This window comes from Tamandua tetradactyla, chromosome 2 (assembly GCF_023851605.1).
Source record: "Tamandua tetradactyla isolate mTamTet1 chromosome 2, mTamTet1.pri, whole genome shotgun sequence".
Lineage (NCBI taxonomy): Eukaryota > Metazoa > Chordata > Mammalia > Pilosa > Myrmecophagidae > Tamandua > Tamandua tetradactyla.
In genome coordinates this window covers 179,856,484-179,876,162 of record NC_135328.1, presented here as the reverse complement: position 1 = coordinate 179,876,162, position 19,679 = coordinate 179,856,484, and the positions used below count along the sequence as shown (strand labels likewise).

General features: G+C 39.2%; 1 long non-coding RNA gene across 2 annotated transcripts in view; it reads right to left on the bottom strand.

Annotated features, from left to right (window-relative positions):
- The window catches only part of LOC143663242 (uncharacterized), a 74,608-nt gene that overhangs the window by 25,733 nt on the left and 29,196 nt on the right, over positions 1-19,679 (bottom strand). For both annotated transcript variants that reach the window (XR_013165882.1, XR_013165881.1), the window contains exons 2-3: positions 9,633-9,806; positions 8,979-9,059 (exon numbers count right to left, since the gene is read on the bottom strand). This is a non-coding gene — a long non-coding RNA (uncharacterized LOC143663242). The remainder of the gene's footprint in view (positions 1-8,978; positions 9,060-9,632; positions 9,807-19,679) is intronic.

Below are 19,679 nucleotides of genomic sequence, written 5' to 3'. Positions count from 1 at the left end.
ATGGTGGCTCAGCAGGCAGAGTTCTCGCCTGCCATGCTGGAGACCTGGGTTCGATTCCCAGTGCCTGCCCATGCCAAAAAAAAAAAAATATATATATATATATGTATAAAAATATATATTTATTATATTACATTTTAAATATAATTATATATATAATCTTCTCTGTAGCCACAAACAAGAGAGAAGATACTGATAACCAATATAACCAATTAGGGATTAATATCTAGTATTTGTGTATAATTTCTATAAGACATTAAGAAAAAGAAAAGTTATTCAGTAGAAAAATTGACAAAAACCATTTATCAGAAACTGCAGTCAATAAGCTGATGAAAAATGCTCAATGTTATTAATAGTCAGGAAAATATAAATCAAGACCAGAATAAGATGCCATTTTATATACATTCAATTGGTAAAAAATAAGAAATATGGTGATGCTTTCTGAAGAGAGTATTGATTAATAGGATCTTTAATGCATTACTGGTCCATATGTAAATCAAACAGTCATTTGGGAAAACACTTGGCATTATTTTGCACTGTTGAACAATCACATACCCAACAATTCTACTCTTAGATATAAACCCAAGATAAATTCTTGCATGTATACAACAGGAGACATATGACAAGAATATCCACAGTAAGACTATTTGTAAGAGCAAAATAAAAGAAGCCATTCAATTACACATTGGCCACAGAATGGGTTTGGGTGAATCTAGTGTATGGGTGACAATCGAGTGAATAAGGAAGGGTCTGGATGATACCTGATTGCAAGTGACCATTATGTTGTGCGTAATTCAGGGTCTAAGTGATACTTGATTGAAAATGACATTGGGTTTGGAGTGGAAATATTATTAGTGACACACGTCCCCATATAAGTGGTCTATATTGAGCCTGGATGGCATTGTGTTCAGCTGGCACAAGGTTGTGAAAAGATGGTGGCAAAGGGACAAGTTGACACTAGTTAATGGGGGAAAATTAGTTAATGGGGGACACTAAAGCAGACGGAAGGCAGCAAGAGTTGTAGTTGATAATGGGTATCGGTGACACAGTGCTATGAGAGTGAGTCATATGTGACAGTGTCCAGGAGCCAGTGAGTTCTGACTGTCAGGGTCTGGGAGATAGCTACCTTTAGCAGGCAGACATCTGTTCTGCTGCCTCTGAGCCTTTGTGGCTCACCCAGCTGGCTCTCTCTGTTTTCTTAAATGAAATTTTATTGAGATATTTTCTTACACCATATAATCCATCCAAAGTATGCAATCAATGGCTTACAGTATCATCATACAGTTGTACGTTCATCACCACAATCAATTTCAGAACATTTTTGTTACTCTGAAAAAAGAAATAAAAATTAAAAAGAACACCCAAAACATTCCATACCCCTTATCCGCCCTTATTATTTTTTTGTCTTTATTACTTATCTACCCATATACTGGATAAAGGAGGTTTCAGTCACAAGGTTTTTACAATCACATAGTCACGTGATAAAAGCTGTATCATTGGGTGGGCCACGGTAGCTCAGCAGGTAAGAATGCTTGCCTGCCAAGCCCGGGGACCCGGGTTCGATTCCCGGTGCCTGCCCATGTAAAAATAATAAAATAAATAAACAAATAAATAAAGAGCGTTCCCTGGAGATCTTTAAAAAAAAAGCTGTATCATTATATAATCATTATCAAAGATCAAGGCTACTGGATTACAGTTCAACAATTTCAGGGATTTCCTTCTGGCTATTCTAATATGCTAGAAACTAAAAAGAAATATCTATATGAGTCAGTAGTTATGATCATTTGTTAGAATCTGATTTCTCAGTTACACCTCTTCCCTCTCATTTGCTCATTCTCTCAATCTTCAGGGACATCTGGGCAATGACCTTTTTAACTTCTTCATGCTGGAAAGGGGTGTTGAGCTTTTGGGGCAGAGGAATCAAACCAGTTGATGTTCTTGGAGACACGAGTACCTCTAAGTTTTAGGGCCTATCTGGCATAGGAACAGTCTGGAGGCCCTTGGTTTCTGCAAAAATAAACTTACTAAGAAAAACTTTCAAGTCTTAGATAAAGCCCAGGATATTCTCTAGAGTTTTCAAGAACACTCTTGGTGGGGACTTGACATGCTGTGGCAATTTGCAATATCTGGATGAAGCTTGCAAACGAGCAACTTCCAGAATGACCTCTCAACTCTATTTGAAATCTCTTAGCTGCTGAAACTTTAATTTATTTCATTTCGTTTTCCCCTCTTGGTCAAGAAGGTATTCTCAAGCCCATGATGCCAGGGCCAGACTCATCCCTGGGAGTCATGTCCCATGTTGTCAGGGAGACTTACAACCCTGGGAATCATGTCCCACCTGGGGCCAGAAGGTGGGGCCAGAAGCTGGGGCATAAAGGAGTTTTTCATTAATAAAACCAATCAACATACAATATGAACATTCCTTTTTTTCATCACATAGTTGTATATTCATCATCATGATCATTTCTTAGAACATTTGCAACAGTTCAGAAAAAGAAATAAAAAGAAAACAGAAAACAAAATTCATACATACCCCTTACCCCTCCCATTCATTGATCTGTAGCATTTCAATTTACTAAATTTATTTTGACATTTGTTCCCCCATTATTTATTTATTTTTAATCCATATGTTTTACTCATCTGTCCACAAGGTAGATAAAAGAACCATCAGACACAAGGTTTTCACAATCACATGTCACATTGTGAAAGCTATATTGTTATACAATCATCTTCAAGAAACATGGCTACTGGAACACAGCTCTACATTTTCAGACACTTCCCTCTGCCTCTCTGTTACACCATAACTAAAAAGGTGATACTATTTAATGCATAAGAATAACCTCCAGGATAACCTCTCGACTCTGTTTGGAATCTCTCAGCCATTGACACTTCATTTTGTTTCATTTTGCTCTTTCCCCTTTTGACCGAGAAGGTTTTCTCAATCTCTTGATGCTGAGTCTCAGCTCATTCTAGGATTTCTGTCCCACATTGCCAGGAAGGTCCACACCCCTGGGAATCATGTCCCACGTAGAGAGGGGGCAGGGCAGTGAGTTTGCTTGTCGTGTTGGCTGAGAGAGAGAGAGAGGCCAATCTGAGCAACAAAAGAGGTTCTCTTGGAGGTGACTCTTTGGCCTAATTTTAAGTAAGCTTAGCCTATCCTTTGCAGGGATAAGTTTCATATGAATAACCCCCAAGATTGAGGGCTCAGCCTATTGCTTTGGTTGTCTCCACTGCTTGTGAGAATATTAGGAATTCTTCATATGGAGAAGTTGAATTTTCCCCCTTTCTTGCCATTTCCTGAAAGGGACTTTGCAAATACTTTTTTATTCACTGTTCAAATCACTCTGGGATTTATCAGGACATCACTCTGTACAAACCTACAGAATCTCATGCCCTACTCAAGGTTTCATGTACTTATGGTGTTCAATTAAGCTGTCCACATAAGTTATAATAGGAAATGCACTAGTCAAAATAGAAATTTTGTACCAAGTAGACATTTTTGCTTTAGTCTCACACATAAGCTTGTTTTAAATGTTAATTACCATCTGTTGTCAACACCCTGCATTAGTGACATTCCTTTGTTCTTCCTCACACAAAACATTTTTAAATTTGTACATTTAGTCACTATCATTATACACTCTAGGCATTCCTAGATTATACCTTCTCAGTCTTTATCATATATCTTTCCTTCTGATTTCATTTGTGCCCCCAGAACTCCTCCCTCTATCATTCTCACATTAAGTTTCATTCAGTGTTCTAACATTATTGTATTACAGTTAGGTAGTATTGTGCTATCCATTTCTGAATTTTCACAATCAGTCCTGTTGCACAATCTGTATCCCTTCAGTTCCAATGACCCAATATCTACCCTATTTCTATCTTCTCATGACCTCTGTTCTTAGCTGAAATTATCCAAGTTCATTCATTAATGTTAGTTCATATCAGTGAGACCATACAGAATTTGTCCTTTTGTTTCATAGAGGACTTTTGAGCCCAGTTATTTACAGCTGGCAAGCTCTGGAACCACAACTGGGCTAGGGGTCACATGCTTTTGAACTAAGATGCCAGTCCCAGCTCAGCCTGGTTCATCTCTGGGCTGATGTTCTCCCTTCCACTGTCCCTGCTGTCCTTTTTTGGCCAGAGAGGCAGCAGGAATGGGGCATTTCTGCCCCAGGATCTGGTAGAAACTTTTTGGCTCACAATAACAACAGCTGTTAGAGATATATTTCCACAAGTTGGGGTCAGAGAGTCTTTGCACTGAAGGAGAAGAGGACCTTGAGGGAGAACTTGAATCCTCAGTGACCTAGTACCATTCAGACCTCACTGAGAAGGGTGGAGGTGATTTGAGATCAGAACAGGATTAGCTGGTTTGGGATGGAGGGAAGTAGCAGAGGTTGGAAGGGGAAGAGGTGGGACCGTCTATGTAACCTGAAAGGATGAGCCTGAATTCCCTGAGACCCAGTGGACTTAGCCATCTGGATACAGGAAGGACAGACCAAGCCCTCCCCTCATTTTCTCATTCCAGTGTGTCTTGAGTCCCTCATCTTGAGGGACGCTTAGGCTGGGACAGAGTGTATGGGAGAGCTCATGGCCAACGCCCTCTGGTTGCTGTGTAAACCCCCATCTCCAACCCTAGTCATCAGTGCTATGGGCTACTCTCCCTGTTACTCATGCACAGAGAACAGGTTTTTTTCTCAATGACCCCTCCACCCCAGCTAGGCCTTTGCTTTGACTTCAGGCTCTGAGGGTGGCTGATTCAGTGTGATGTCTGATTCACTGGGTAATGGGCAGTTTTTCCCAAGCAGGCTGGCTCAGTCTGGAGTGGAACATTCTGGCCTCACAGTAGGACAGACCAGGAGGCCTTAACCCCTACTCTGCCAGCATGATTCTCCAGGGATTCTGAAATTGTTTTCTCCATGGGTGGCACCAAAGCCTTCCACAAGCCTTCCACAATACTTCATTCACATACTTCTTCATTCTCACCCGAGCCATTGAAAAAAACATTTAAAATGAGTAAAAACGTTATATTAGCTTTATAGCCACAGCTTCAAGGCAAGTTCCCTGGCTCACCTCCTTTCCAATACACTACTATTCCTACACCCTTTTCTATGGCTTTCTGGGATCTCCACTGGTAGTGAGTGGTAGAGAAAAAGGAAGAGGGGAAGAGACCTGGGGGCAGGTGAGGGCAGCAGGCTGCAGCAGCTCCAGCTGCTGCTTCTGCTGGTCTAGGTGGGGGTGGGGGAGCATAATTTTTTAAAGGTGTTAATTCAGCTCTGCAGCCAAACCTCTTCCTCCCTTCTCACTCTTCAACTTGCTGTGGCTTCACACACCTTCATGTTACTAAGTGTTCCAACCAAGGTCATCAATGACTTTCTTGTTGATAAACCCAAAGGACACATCTCCTGCTCAGCTGTTAACCTCTCAGCAGAAGTCAACTATATCCTTAAAAAGCTCTCCTTTGGTTTCCGTGACAGCTGCTTTCTTGGTTTCCCTGTACTTCTTAAATCCCTCACTCTCTTTCTCATTGTTCTTCCTCTCTAAGATGTTTGTGGTCCTCAGAGTTCTTAGCGGAGTCTTCTCCTCCTTTCTCCTTCTACACATCTGTCCTGAGAGCTCAACCACTTCCATAGTTTCAGGTATTGTCTCTACTTGGATTGCTTCCAAATATTTTTCCCCAGCTGAAACAGCTCCTCAGCGCTGGATCCAGATATACAACTGGATACTCTTTCAGCTACTTAAATTCACAAAGTCCAAATGGATTCTTCAGCTCCCCCCCAAACCTTCCTTCTCTTGCATTCCCCACCTCAGTAAGTAGCATCATCATCCATTCAGTTCCCAAGCTCAAAACCAAGGAGTCGTCCCTAACCACTTTCTCTCCTACATGCTCCACCTACAATCTATTATGAGAAGCTATTGTTTCTACCTCCTAAGTATCTTGAATTTGTCCTCTTCTCTTCTTCTCCATGGCCACCACCCTAGTACAACTCATCATTATCTCTCACGTACACTACTGGAATAGCTTCCTAATTGGTCTTCCAAATTTTACTTCCTCAATACACTTTCTGTTCTGAAAACAGTCTGATATGGTTTCAATGGCTTCTCATTGGCTCAGAATAAGTCCACGCTTTTCAGGGTGGCATTCCTGACTTTGTACATTCTGGTTCCTGACACCACCTAAATCTTAGCTCTCTCTACCATTTGTTACCCAGACTTTGCTCCAATAGTACTTAAATACCTGGAGCTTACCCTCTAACCCATCACACTGTTTCTTGCTTCTGATACTCGGGCTGTCCTTTCGTCTCCTCCTCCTCTGACTATTCAGACTATTGTCCCAATGATTTTCAGGACAATGATAGCCAGATGAGCATGATGGTGACGTGGACTTGGGTGACAATGGTTGTGGTGAGATATTGGTAAGATTCTGGACACCTTTTGAAGGCAGCTACAACAGGACTTTTGCATGGACTGGATGCGTGGGGAGAGAATAAGAAGAGTCTAGGATAACTCCCCAGGTTTTTTGTTTTTGTTTTGTCTGAATAACTGGAAGGAATGAGTAATACTGACAGAGAAAAGGAAATGGTGGGAAAATGGGTAAGAAGATAAGGGATTCAGCTTTGGAGGTATTAAGGGAAATGCCTGTTAGGAATCAAGCAGGGCATATGAGTCTAGATCCAGGACACAGATCTCAGCTAGAGCTGTAAATTTGTGAGTCATCAGTGGGTAGGTGGCATTTAAAGCCATTAGACTGGATGAGCACACCATGGATATGCGTGTAGATATGACATAGAAGAGCCCCAAGGACTGAGCCCCCAGCATTAGGAAGTTGGAGAAATGAGCTTAGGAAGTAAAAGATAGTGATGCAGAAAGAAAATCAGGAAAGTGTAGCATCCTAGAAGCCTAGTGAGAAAAGACATTCGAAAGAGGAGGAAGTGATCGACTGTGTTTAAGGTCACGTAGCTGAGGTCTAAGAACTGACCTCCAGTTTAAAAACAAAAAGGTCATTGATGACCTTGACAAGAGCAGTTTCAGGAACTGATTTATGCAAAAGCTTACTGGAGTATGTTCAAGGGAGAAATGACAGGTAAGAATTGTACAGGCAATCCTTTCAAAGAATTTTGCTCTAAGAAAAGTACAGACAAATACGGGCTGGAAGGAGAATTAGGATCATGAGAGGTTTTTATTTTCTACAGCTGGGATAAATAACAGCAGATTATTTCTGTGTATTTATGGAATTGATCCATCGGAGAGGGAAAGATTGATGAATCAGGAGACAGAAATATATGAAGAAGTAAATTCTTAAGGCGGTGGGGATGCAAGGGTAGCTCAGTGGTAGAATTCTCACCTGCCATGCAGGAGACCTGGGTTCAATTCCCAGTCCATGCACTTCCCCAAAAACAAACAAACAAAAATTCAACAAATGGTGCTGCAAAACTGGGATACTTACATGGAAAAATAATGAAATGTGACGCTGCCATACAGCATTCAAAAAAAAAAATCCTTAAGTTAGTGAGAGAGAAAGGGATCTATTGCACAAGCAGAGATTAGAGAAGAATACAACCTAACGTTGCTGCTTCTCAGTGCAATCAGCTCTTGCTTAAAGAAGTTGTAAGCCTTCCTCTCACTTCCCTCAGGGCTCCACTCATAGGTGTGCTCTTTGATCTTTCCTGACCACACTTCTAGACTGGTGCTCCCCATTACTCTCTTGCTTTACTTTCATTTACAGCACTTCTCATAATAATGCCATATAAAAAAAATTGTTTGTTCCATGTGGGAAAAGATTTGGTCTTGTTCATCGCCGTACTTCCCAGCTCTTAGACTAGTGCATGGCACACAGTAGCTGCCTAATAAATATTTGGGAATTAAGAAATCAATGAATCAATTCCCAATGTCCATTGCAGCACACTCAATTCTCATTCTATTCTTATTTTTATTCCATTCTTCTATAACCCATTCTTCTCCATTCATCCAAGAGAGCATTCAATCCAATTTCCATTATCATCCCCAACCTTCCCATGCTAACTTCTCCCCTGTACTATCCTTACCTTATAAATTTGCATCTCATCTGTCTCATCTCTATCCCAATCATTCTCTTCCTAAGTTATTCTCATCTCTATTTCTACCAACATCCCATCTCCTTCTAATGCCTATTGTCTTTTTGTTGTTGTGATAAAATAAACATAAAATTTACCATTTAAGCCACTTTAAAGTGTAGAGTTCAGTAGCATTCATTACATTCACACTATAGTGCAATTGTCACTGCTATCTAGCTCCAGAACGTTTTCATTACCCCAAGAGGAAACCACATACTGATTAAGCAGTAATCCTCCATTCTCCCCTCATCCCAATCCTTGACAACCATTAATCTACTGTCTATGAATTTTACTAATCCTGGGTATTTCATATAAATAGAATCATACAGTATTGGTCATTTTGTGTCTTGCTTCTTTCACGCAGTGTAGTTTCAAGGGTCCATCTGTGTTGCAACATGTCTCAGAACTTCATTTCTTTCTACAACTGAATGATACTCTGTTGTATGTATGGATCATATTTTTTTATTCTTTCATCTCTTGATGGACATTTGGGTGGTTTCCACATTTTGGCAATTGTGAATAATGATGCTACAAGCATTCTTGCATATGTTTTTTGTTTGAACACTTCCTTTCAGTTCTTTTGGGTTCATACCTTGGATTGGAATTGCTGGGTTCTGTGGCAATTCTATGTTCCACTTATTGCAGAACTGCCAAACTGCTTTTGATCCCATTATGTTTAGGCTCCTTCCTGTTTTTATTGCAGTACCATCTCTGTTCCATCCCTCTCCCATTCCATTCCCTTGCCATCAGCATGCAGGCTCCAGCCCCTTCACTTCCTCATTCCCTCTTCACCATCACCACTCAATCTGCCTCCTAATCCTGGGCAAGGAACAATTAATAATAATATAATCTATAAGGAATACAAAATAGAAATGAACACTGTATACCCACCTTCCAGTTTGAGAGGAGGGCCTCACCAACACTTCTGAAGTTATTTGGAAGATCCTTCCCAATTGCATTCCCCTCTCTCTTCTGCAAAAATAATGACTATTATAAATTTTAATAATATAACCTCCTTGTTTTTTATCATTTTATTACAGATTATATGCATTAGCCTAAAAACACATTGCTAAATTTTGTGTGTCTTTGAATATTATACAAAGGGTATCATAATGTATATATATTTTGAGTATGATATAGAGTATCAAGTATATATACTTCAGTTACTTACTTTTTTATTAACATTTTATTCTTGAGATTTATCCATATCAATATAGTTCATTGTAATTTGTTCATTTTCACTGTGACTAGCACACCATGGTATACTTTTTTTATTCTACTGTTGATGAGTATTTGAGTTACATCAGTTTTTGACTGTTACAAATAGTGCTACTGTGAACATTTTTGTTCATATGATCTGTTTCACATATCCGCAAATTTCCCAAAGGCATAAACCTAAGGAGTGGAATCAGTGGATTGCAGGGTATGTACTTCTTCACCTTTACTAGATACTGCCAAACTTTTTCTCAAAGTGGCCATACCAATTCAGTAACCCATAGGCAGTGTGAGTGGATGTCTTTTATTTTGATATGCAAACTTGTGTACCTTCTCAGATTCCTTCAGCCATCTCCTTTTCTCTTTGTGGGCACCCCAACAGCACCTGCCCATTTTCAGGTTTAGATGAAATCCATACTGTAGAGCTCTGTCAGAAGACCATGTAAAGCAGTCTGGAATTGCAGGGCAGTAGCTTCATGTGATGTGAATGTCCACTAATGGAAACTGGAGAAGAGAGAGGTCCAGGAAAACAAATTTACCCTGTCCTCTCTTCTCAAGTGTGGTTCTTTCTTGCAAACCTTCCCACATACAAAATGACCACATTTGATTGAGCACCTGCTCTATCTCTTTGAAGCTTGTTGAAAGCAATAATCAATACATTAACACATCACATTGCATTATTTCTTTCCTTATCTGACTTTACTGTCTTCTTCACTCTCACTACCTGAAGGTGGTACAACCCGAATAAAGAATGAGCATTTTAATCTTTGTCTCAGGCTCTGCTTTCAATTGGATCCAGGCTGAGAAAATATCCCTTACTCTACATCCTCATCAACTCTTGATATTGTCAGACTTTCAAATTTTTGCCATTCTATTGGCTATATTTCATTGTGTATGTGTGTGTGTTTTTTGTATGTTGTATGGTAAGAGTCACATTTCATCCTTTTTCCATGCAAGTATCCCATTATTGCAGCACCATTTGTTCAATTTGTTTGCTTGTTCTTCTTGTTTGTTTGATTTTTGGGAAGTGCATGGTCCAGGAATTGGACCCGGGTCTCCCTCATGGCAAGTGAGAATTCTACCACTGAACTACCCTTGCATTCCTGCTTTTTTAAAAAGAAAATTAAAAATTGTATAATATAACATACATTCAAAGCAAAGAAAGAAAAAGCAATAGTTTTCAAAGCACTCTTCAACAAGTAGTTACAGGGAAGAGCCCAGAGTTGTCATGGGCTGCCATACCATCCTCTCAGATTTTTCCTTCTAGCTGCCCCAGAACATTGGACGCTAGAAGGGATAAATATTTTTTTTATCATCACAATTGACTTTTTTGGAAAAATAACATATATATTAAAAAGCAACAAATTTCAAAGCACAGCACAACAATTAGTTGTAGAACAGATTTCAGAATGAGTTTGGTATGGGTTATATACTGATTTAAAAGGATGTATGTCCCCTAGAAAAGCCATGTTTTGATCAAAATCCCATTTTGTAAAGGCATAATAATCCCTATTCCATACTGTATGTTTGAAACTGTATGTTTGGAATGTAAGGATCATCTCCCTGGAGGTGTGATTTAATCAAGAGTGGTTGTTAAGCTGGATTAGGTGATGACATGTCTCCACCCATTTGGATGGGTCTTGATAAGTTTCTGGAGTCCTATAAAAGAGGAAACATTTTGGAGAATGAAGGAGATTCAAAGAGAGCAGAGATGAATGACATAGCCACAAGAAGCAGAGAGCCCACAAGCCAGCGACCTTTGGAGATGAAGAAGGAAAATGCCTCCCTGGGAGCTTGGTGAAACCGGAAGCCAGGAGAAGAAGCTAGCAGATGATACTGTGTCCGCCATGTGCCCTTCTAGATGAGAGAGGAACTCTGACTGTGTTCACCATGTGCCTTTCCAGATGAGAGAGAAACTGTGACTGTGTTTACCATGTGTCTTCCCACTTGAGAGGGAAACCCTGAACTTCATCAGCCTTCTTAAACCAAGGTATCTTTCCCTGGATGGATGCGTTTGACTGGACATTTCTATAGACTTGTTGTAATTGGGACCTTTTCTCGGCCTTAGAACTGTAAACTAGCGACTTATTAAATTCCCCTTTTAAAAAAGCCATCCCGTTTCTGGTATATTGCATTCTGGCAGCTAGCAAAGTAGAACAGGTTACAATTCCACATCTCATTGTGATTTTAATTTGCATTTTCATAATGCAAATTTTATTTTGCCTAATGTTTATTTTATTATGCTCATGGATTCTGTGTTTCATAAACTTGGGCAGGACACAGTGGATATGGTTTGTGTCTGCTCTATGATGTCTTGGGGCTCAGCTGGGAAGACTCGAAGTCTCAGGATGACTTATTGGCTGGCAAAGCAAAATTACCTCAAAGTGTTTATGCTAACATGTCTGGTGATTGATGCTGGCTACTGACTGGGACCTCAGCTGTGGCAGTTGGCTGGAACATACTTGGTCTCTCTACATTGCCTGTGGTTCTTTAAGAACAGTCAGAATTTTTACATGCTTTCTCGGGGCTCCAAAAGTAAGTGTCCCAGTAAACCAAGTAGAAGCTGTATGGGCTTTACTGACATAACCTTGAAAGCTATACAGTGTCATTTCTGTTCCGTTCTGTTGACTATAAGTGAATTTCTAAGGGGAAGGGACACAGACTTAATCTCTCAATGGGCGGAGTGTCAAGGTCATATTGTCTAAGAGCATGTGGGAAGGAGATACTTTGCATCCATGTTTGGGAAATCCACCTGTCACACATAGGAGTTTTTTATATTTTCTGAATGATAGTCCTTTGTTGCTTTATGTGCTGCAAACTTCTCCTACTGTGATGATTCATTTTTCACTGTCTTGGTGTCTTTCACTGAACAGGAGTTTCTTTTAATTTAGTCAAATTATCAATCTTCTCTTTTACAGTTGGTGCTATAGATGTCTTTTAAAGAAAGCTGAGGTCATGAATGTATTCTAAAGGCTTTATGGTTTTACTTTTAACACTTAGGTATTCATACCAGTCACCAATTTATTGCTGCTCTCCTCCAAACCCACATTTCTTTGATCTGTTTTGTAATACTGGAACTGGACCTTGTAAACATTTCTCCTTTGTTAGCTGAGACAATGTTATGTCTTGCCAGAAGAGGATGTAGGAGGGGCACTAGAGAGAAGGGAACTTCCCTTCCCAGTTCTGGTGCATTTCCTTCTTTTTCCAACGGCACAACTGCCAGTGGGTAGCTTCCTTGCTGATAAGTGGCTCCCAGAGAGTTTTGCTGGTGCCCCTGAGGATGGCATTTCAGCAAGTATCTACCGGCCCCACAGCAGGTGATTTCCTAGCAAGTTTCACCAGCACCCCAGTGGGAGATTTCCTACCTACCAGCCCTGGCCTGTGACACCCTGGGGGACTACTCCCCTATCCAACATACTACAACCATATTCTCTCCAACGAGGTTTGAACTTCAGCCTTTGGGGAGTAGGGGGCTCTTCCAAGTTTACTCCTTTCTTGGGTACTCTGCCTCAGCCATAGAGGTGTTGGCTGCTCCTGGCATCTGGAGTTCTCTTTACCCCTCTAAGTAGTTAATTCTGTATAACAAGTTAGTAATTCATTATATTAAATTTTCCCTGTTCAAATAATGTGTTTCTTTCTCATGACTGGACTCTGACTAATGAAGTCTTTTTTTTTTTTTTTTGCATGGGCAGGCACCGGGAATTGAACCTGAGTCTCCAGCATGGCAGGTGAGAATTCTGCCACTGAATGACTAATAAAGTTTTTATTCACCTGGAAGTGGTTCTGTATATAGTAAGAGACAGGAGTACAACTTCATTTTTTTTTTCATACAGATAACCAATTGCCCTGGCACCATTTATTAGAAAGACTATCTTTCTCCTATCGCTTTCCAGTGACAGCTCTGTCATATATTGAGTCCATATATGCTTAAGCCTGTTTCTGAGCTGTCTGCTGTATCCTATTTTTTTCTATTTATCTATGCCTGCATCAATGCTTTCATGTCTCAGTTATCATATTTTATAGTAAATCTTGGTATCTCATAAAGCATATCCTTCCACCATTCATTTTCTTCAAAATTATGTTGGATTTTTAGAAAATGCTTTTTTCTACCTTTAATAAGACAATTTTATATTTCCTTCTTTAATTTAGGGTGAGCTAATTTTTAAATGTTACACTCTCGATTGGCTTGTTGTTGCTGTTTCTGTTGACTCTGTCTCATGGTAGTTTATTTCCTCATGTGGTAGACAGTTTTTCTTTTTTCAGTGTTTTGCTCATATTTGCCTAACTTGATCTGTAAGATTAAGGCAGTGTGAATTCTAACTCCAGACCCATGAGAGGGAAGGCTTATAGTTAAAACTTCTCTAGAGAGGTTATTATTATTGTATGATTTATAATTATAAATATTTTGATACTTTTTTCACTCAAAGTCCCAAAAGAGACAGACAGATTTCCCTATCACATATAAGCCCAAGACTTGCCTCCTATTTGCCACAATGTCTATTAATGCCAAAGCTCTAGATTTCTGGCAATGGTGTTTTCCCCATGCTAGTTTATATCCCTTTTTGGCATATCACTGATTTTAGTTCTTTGTATCTGTTTTGGACCCCTAAAGATTTTCCTTAGTTTCTTGAGGTCCTAACAAAGTGTATGAATATATATTTGTTGAAATGTATTCAGCATCAATAAGGCCTTAAGCAGGAAGGCTTTCCAAAATATCTAGTGAGCCATACTGTGATTAGCAGAATTCTTTTCGTTGCAATATCTTCCAGAGTGTTATCATATGTGACATTACTGACTCTTCTAAAATGTTAGATAATTTTTCTTAATGGACCTGGCAACACATATATTGGGAAAGTTAATGTCCCAAACCTTTCCATTTCAGTTATTTCTTGGAGATTTTATAATTTTGCTTAGGGGAGAGACTAGAAGTGGTGCATAACCAGAATAATATCCCCATAATCATATAAGCCAGACCAATTCCTTGGGAGCCAAAAGTAAGTTCATGTACCACAAATGAAATAAGTCCCAATAAATGATCACCAACAGTTTAATTGGGTAATTGAGCAACTGAATAGCGGAAGATTAAGATAGAGTGATATATTGAATTCAGGGAACTATCGTAAGGATTAATACAACATTTGTTATAATTACATTGGCTACTGGCCACAGGAACTAATCCATTTTGAATGAAACATTAAAGCCCTTTAATGGTGGTGGCTATTTGTGGCAAGAATGGAAGTATTGGAAATTATCCTGGGAACAAATACATGTGAAGGGTTTTATTGGTCCTATACAACCAGCAGTCAAAAACAACTTTTTTATGTCCCCAGGCTTCAAAAATCTCCCCAGGATGTTCAGGAAATGATTGTGGTGATGAATATACAACTATGTGATGTTATCGTGAGCCAGTGATTGTACACCGTGTATGGAATGTTTCTATGTCAAGAATATATGTTTGTATGTTAAGTTTTTACAATAAAAATATTAAAATTAAAAAAAAATCTCTCCAGGGGAGGGACACTAGTATCACAAGTGCCCCCTGAGAACTGATCCAACATTTAGAGATGTGAAACTTCTTTGGGAACAAAAGGTATAGTTTAAGGAAAGTGTTTTGTTTTAATACCTACATTTATGACACCCAAAGGCAATACAGCAGTAATGAGACAAAGGCCCATCAATCATTTTGGAATTTCTCTGTCTTTTGGACAGTCCATTTTGCTCTGGAGTGGAAGATGCTTTTCACTTTGGAACAGCACGTTTTCTGTACCTAACAAGTAAGATCCAAAAACCAAACCAGTGCATTCAGATGGAACAGTGCAACCACCACTATGGTGATTGCTTGGCAGAGATGGCCTCATGGTTTGGTAGATTTTCCCAGAGGAATGGTCATCAGCATCATTGCTATATTTTTAAGATTATTTTTCCGCCATGGGCAGGCATCAGGAATGGAACCCAGGTCTCCAGCACAGCAGGCAAGAATTCTGCCACTGAACCACCATTGCACCACCTTATATCTTTAAACATTTGAAGCAAGTCTTGACTGAGGTTCTTTTTTTGGGGGGGGGGGTCTGGTGAGAAAGTTGTTAAATAGCTTAAATGTTTTCCTTGAGAGGAGAGATGAGTAACAGAAATAATCTCTTTAAATTTATAATCTCTTTTGTTGCTCAAAAATTGGCCCACTGTGAGCCTCCTTTGTTAGAAAGCATCAGTTGGCACCCCAAGGGCATATAGTAAACCAATATGAAACATCTGCCAAGCTGTTCTTAAGGCTAAATGTCCATGAAATAGATATAAGAAGCTGCAGTGCCTCTGGGGCAGAAATCTTGGGGTGGCAAGCCTGGACCAGGATGCATGGGTGGCAAGTACAAGCTGGGATGGTCCCCTCCAGTGAAGTCCAAGTGATTTTTCACTCAGATTAATCTTGATATATATGTAACCTCCAGCTTGTAGATTATAGCTCAGTTTCCCCACAGTGATTGTTAGGGCTACTTGTTTCTGTGAATGAGAAGCTTTGACACACTTCAGTAATGCTTTGTAATAATTTAGCAAAATACCACTGAGTACATTAATGTTTTCCAAGTCAATGACCACTGGAAACACAGCAGGAAATTTCATGAGTCCTTCTGTTGGCTAGATAGAGCTCATGCTCTTAAGAGTTATAGTCAAGATATCTGGCTAATTTGGTCCTCAGGCTTTGGCTTATTTATTTCTTGAAATCCCATTTTGGCTTTCTAATATCCCTAGCTAATTATGGGTGGTGTGAGAAGAGCAGGTGAAAGTATTAGCATCTCAGGAAGGCTTTACAATTTGACCTGAGAACTGAGAGTCCAGATCACTGTTGAAGGATAAAGCTGCCTAAACCCTGAGAGTGAAGCTTTTTAGAAGATTTTGATTGATAGTGGCTGCGTAAGCCTTTGCTCATTGTTGAATTTCTATCTGTTCTAAAAGCATACAGTAATTACTAAGGCATAATCAAATGATAATGTGGCTTTGTCTGTGTAGAAACAACCTAACTATTTACAAATACCCCTTGTGATGGAGGGTGAGCCATATTACTTGCATTTATGGGCAAGTTGGCATTGCTGTTCATTCATTCAACAAATATTTATTGAGAACTTACTGTATACCAGACACAATTCTAGGTGCTGGGGATAAAGTGGTGACCAAAGCAGACAAAAATGACTTCCTTCAAGGAACTTACATTCTAAGGGGGAAGATAGAAAACAAACAAGTATAGAAGTAAAACATATATTAAGAATACTTAGAGTTAATAAAAATAAAGCAAGGATGGGGAACAAATGTTGAAATAAATTTAGTTTGAAATGTTAGTGATCAATGAAAGGGAGGAGTAAGGGGTACGGTGTGTATGGCTTTTTTTTTCTGTTTTTGTTTTATTTTCCTGTTGTCTTTTTGTTTCTTTTTCTGAATTGATGCAAATGTTCTAAGAAATGATCAGGATGATGAATCTGCAGCTATGTGATGATATTTTGAATTACTGATTATATATGTAGAATGGAATGATCACATATTGGGAACGTTTGTGTCTCTTTCTGTAATTTTCTTTTTAAATTAATAAAAAAATTAAAAAAAAAAAAAAGATTCCATAAGGTTCCAGGCACTAGAGTAACTTTCCAGAAACCTACAAGATCCAAATGGGTCCCTGGTCCAGATAAGTCCTGAAACCTAGCCCAGCCTCTCCAGAACATCAGATAGTTTCATATCCCTACCCCATATTAGTAACAGACCCTTCCAATATAAAAAATGTAGAATTGCCATAGCCCAAACCATCTCAAAGAGAGGGGTGGAAAGATCAAAGGTGATGGTGGAATTATACATAGAAGATAAGACTTAATAAATGAATATGAATGCTGAATCATTAAATTGATATCTCTTTTAGTCTCCAGTATTTTAGAGCAGCTAGAAGTAAAAACCTCAAATTGTGAAATTGTAACCCATGTCAAAGTCTGAAATATGTTTTACAACTAATTGTGGTGCTGTGCTTTGAAATTTATAGCTTTTATGTATATATGTTATTTTTCACAAAAAAAAAATGAAGGAAAAAAAGTCCATTGTAATGATAAAAAAGTATTTAAGCCCTCTAGCCTCCTATGTTCTGGAGCAGCTATAGGAAAAATATGAGAGTATCGTATGGTAGCCTATGACAAACTCTGGGATCTGTTCTGTAACCACTTGTTGAAGAGTGCTTTGAAAACTATTGTTTTTTTATTTCTTTGTTTTGTATATATGTTATACTATACAATAAAAAAATTAAAAAAAAAATAAAGCAAGGAAAGGGGATAGGAAGTATGTATGTGGTAGGTGGAAAGGGGATTGCAATTTTAGATAGGGAGGCCAGGAGATTGTGTTGAAAAAAGCCAAAAGGAAGTAAAAGTAAGCCACATGGATATGAGAGAAGAGATTATGAGTAATAAAGTCTACATGCCTATGTTCCATTATAAACAGAGAAGTTGGCTGAGGCATTCCTGTTATTAGAGGTATGGAAGGTTCAGGGAACCAGCAAAAATGTTGACTGAGATAGAAAGATAACCATATGTCTGTGGGTTCTGGAAACCAAGTGAAGCAATGTATATGAGGACAGTGATTAACTCTGTCAAGAAGCTGACAAGACAGAGACTGTATCAGCTCTGGAGGAGAAATGGGTGTAGAATTATTTTTGAGGGGTTCTGTTAAAGGAGAGCAGAGAAACAGTACAATTGCTGGACATGGAAATAAGATAAAGGGAAGTTTTACCTTTTTGTTTTCTGGGGGTGAATGTGAAGGGTTGGGAGATACTACAACATTTCAAATACTGATTAGCACTTAAACAATAGAGAATAAAAATACTTTAGGAGAGTTAGGGAAATTGAAAAAGCAAAGTGAGGACACAGTCCCAGGAGAGAATTCAGTTTGTTTGTGAATAGATGCTGGTAGAATGGTGAATTTGATACAGGAGCTTTGGCAGTTCTCTCCTGGTGGCCAGAAAATAGGAAGATAGCTCATCAGTAGAGATTAGGATGGTACTGTATGAGGAAGGAGGAAAGGGCGTGAAATAATTAAAGAGTTAACGGACTAAGAAAATGTAGAATATTTGTTAGGAAGTTAAGTGCCCATTTGAGGTAAGTGGCCATGAATTCATGAATTTATACTAGTCTTGTCAAGATGGTTGTTTTTCTTCAGCCATACCCAGTGGCACTGATAAAGACATGGAGAAGCTGGGAGAATTGGATTTCACCAGGGTTTGGGTTTTGCCAGGTGTATTAGCTAGGGTTCTCTAGAGAAACAGAATCATCAGGAAATATCCGTAGATATAAAAATTTATAAAAGTGTCTCACATAACCACAGTGGGTACATAGAGTCCAAAATCCACAGAGCAGGCTGTGAAGCTGACAACTCTGATGAGGGGTCTGGAAGAACTCCATAGGAGAGGCTAGACAGCTAAAGCAGGAAGAGAGACTGTCTCTTATGAATCCTCCTTAAAAGACTTCTAGTGACTAGATTTAATGTCACTCATTGCAGAAGGCACTCCCCTTGGCTGATTACAAATGCAATCATCTGTGGATGCAGCCAATGTGGTCATGATTTAATTCTAATGAAATGACCTCATAGCAACAGACAGGTCAGCACTTGCCCAACCAGACAAATGGGCACCACCACCTGGCCAAGTTGACACATGAACCTGACCACGACACCAGGCAAGTGATACAAATTAAGACCTGGTCAAGGGAGTTGAGGGTGTTTGCAATGGATGATTATGATTGATCATGGAACTTAGGGTAAAGAAGGAAGTAAGTACATGAAGGGGTTTGGGACAGTGAAAAGGCAGTGAGATAAATGGATTGTAGGTAATTGTGACACCAAAGGATCACTGGAGTTAAAATAATCTAAGGTGTGAACTGAAAATATAGGAGGAGTTGATTGGAGAGTGTGGTGTATTAATTAGAATTATAGAGGGGTTGCAATAATTTTGTAATGATAAAAATCTAGGCCACAGGGAGCCCAGAATAAAAATGAAGTCCTTTAATCCTATATCACCTAATGTATTGTCTGGATACATCCTAGAGTATATTAAGCAGGTAATCAAAAAGTATTGGCAAAGTCCCTTGAGGGATAAAGAAAAAATGTGAAACTATTCAACTTTACCATGAGAAATCCCCTGATACTGTGTCAAACTTTAGGGACAAACAAATCAATAGGCCATGCCCTTGATCTTAAGGCTTACTCTTGTGAAGCTTAGGTAGGTAGCAGAGAAGCAGTAGCCTACCTATAGGTATGCCTAAGAGCTACTTCTGGAGGACCGCTTTTGTTGTTCAAATGTGGCCTCAGTCTCTCTAAGCCCAACTCTGCAAGTGAAATCATTGCCCTCCCCTCTATGTGGGA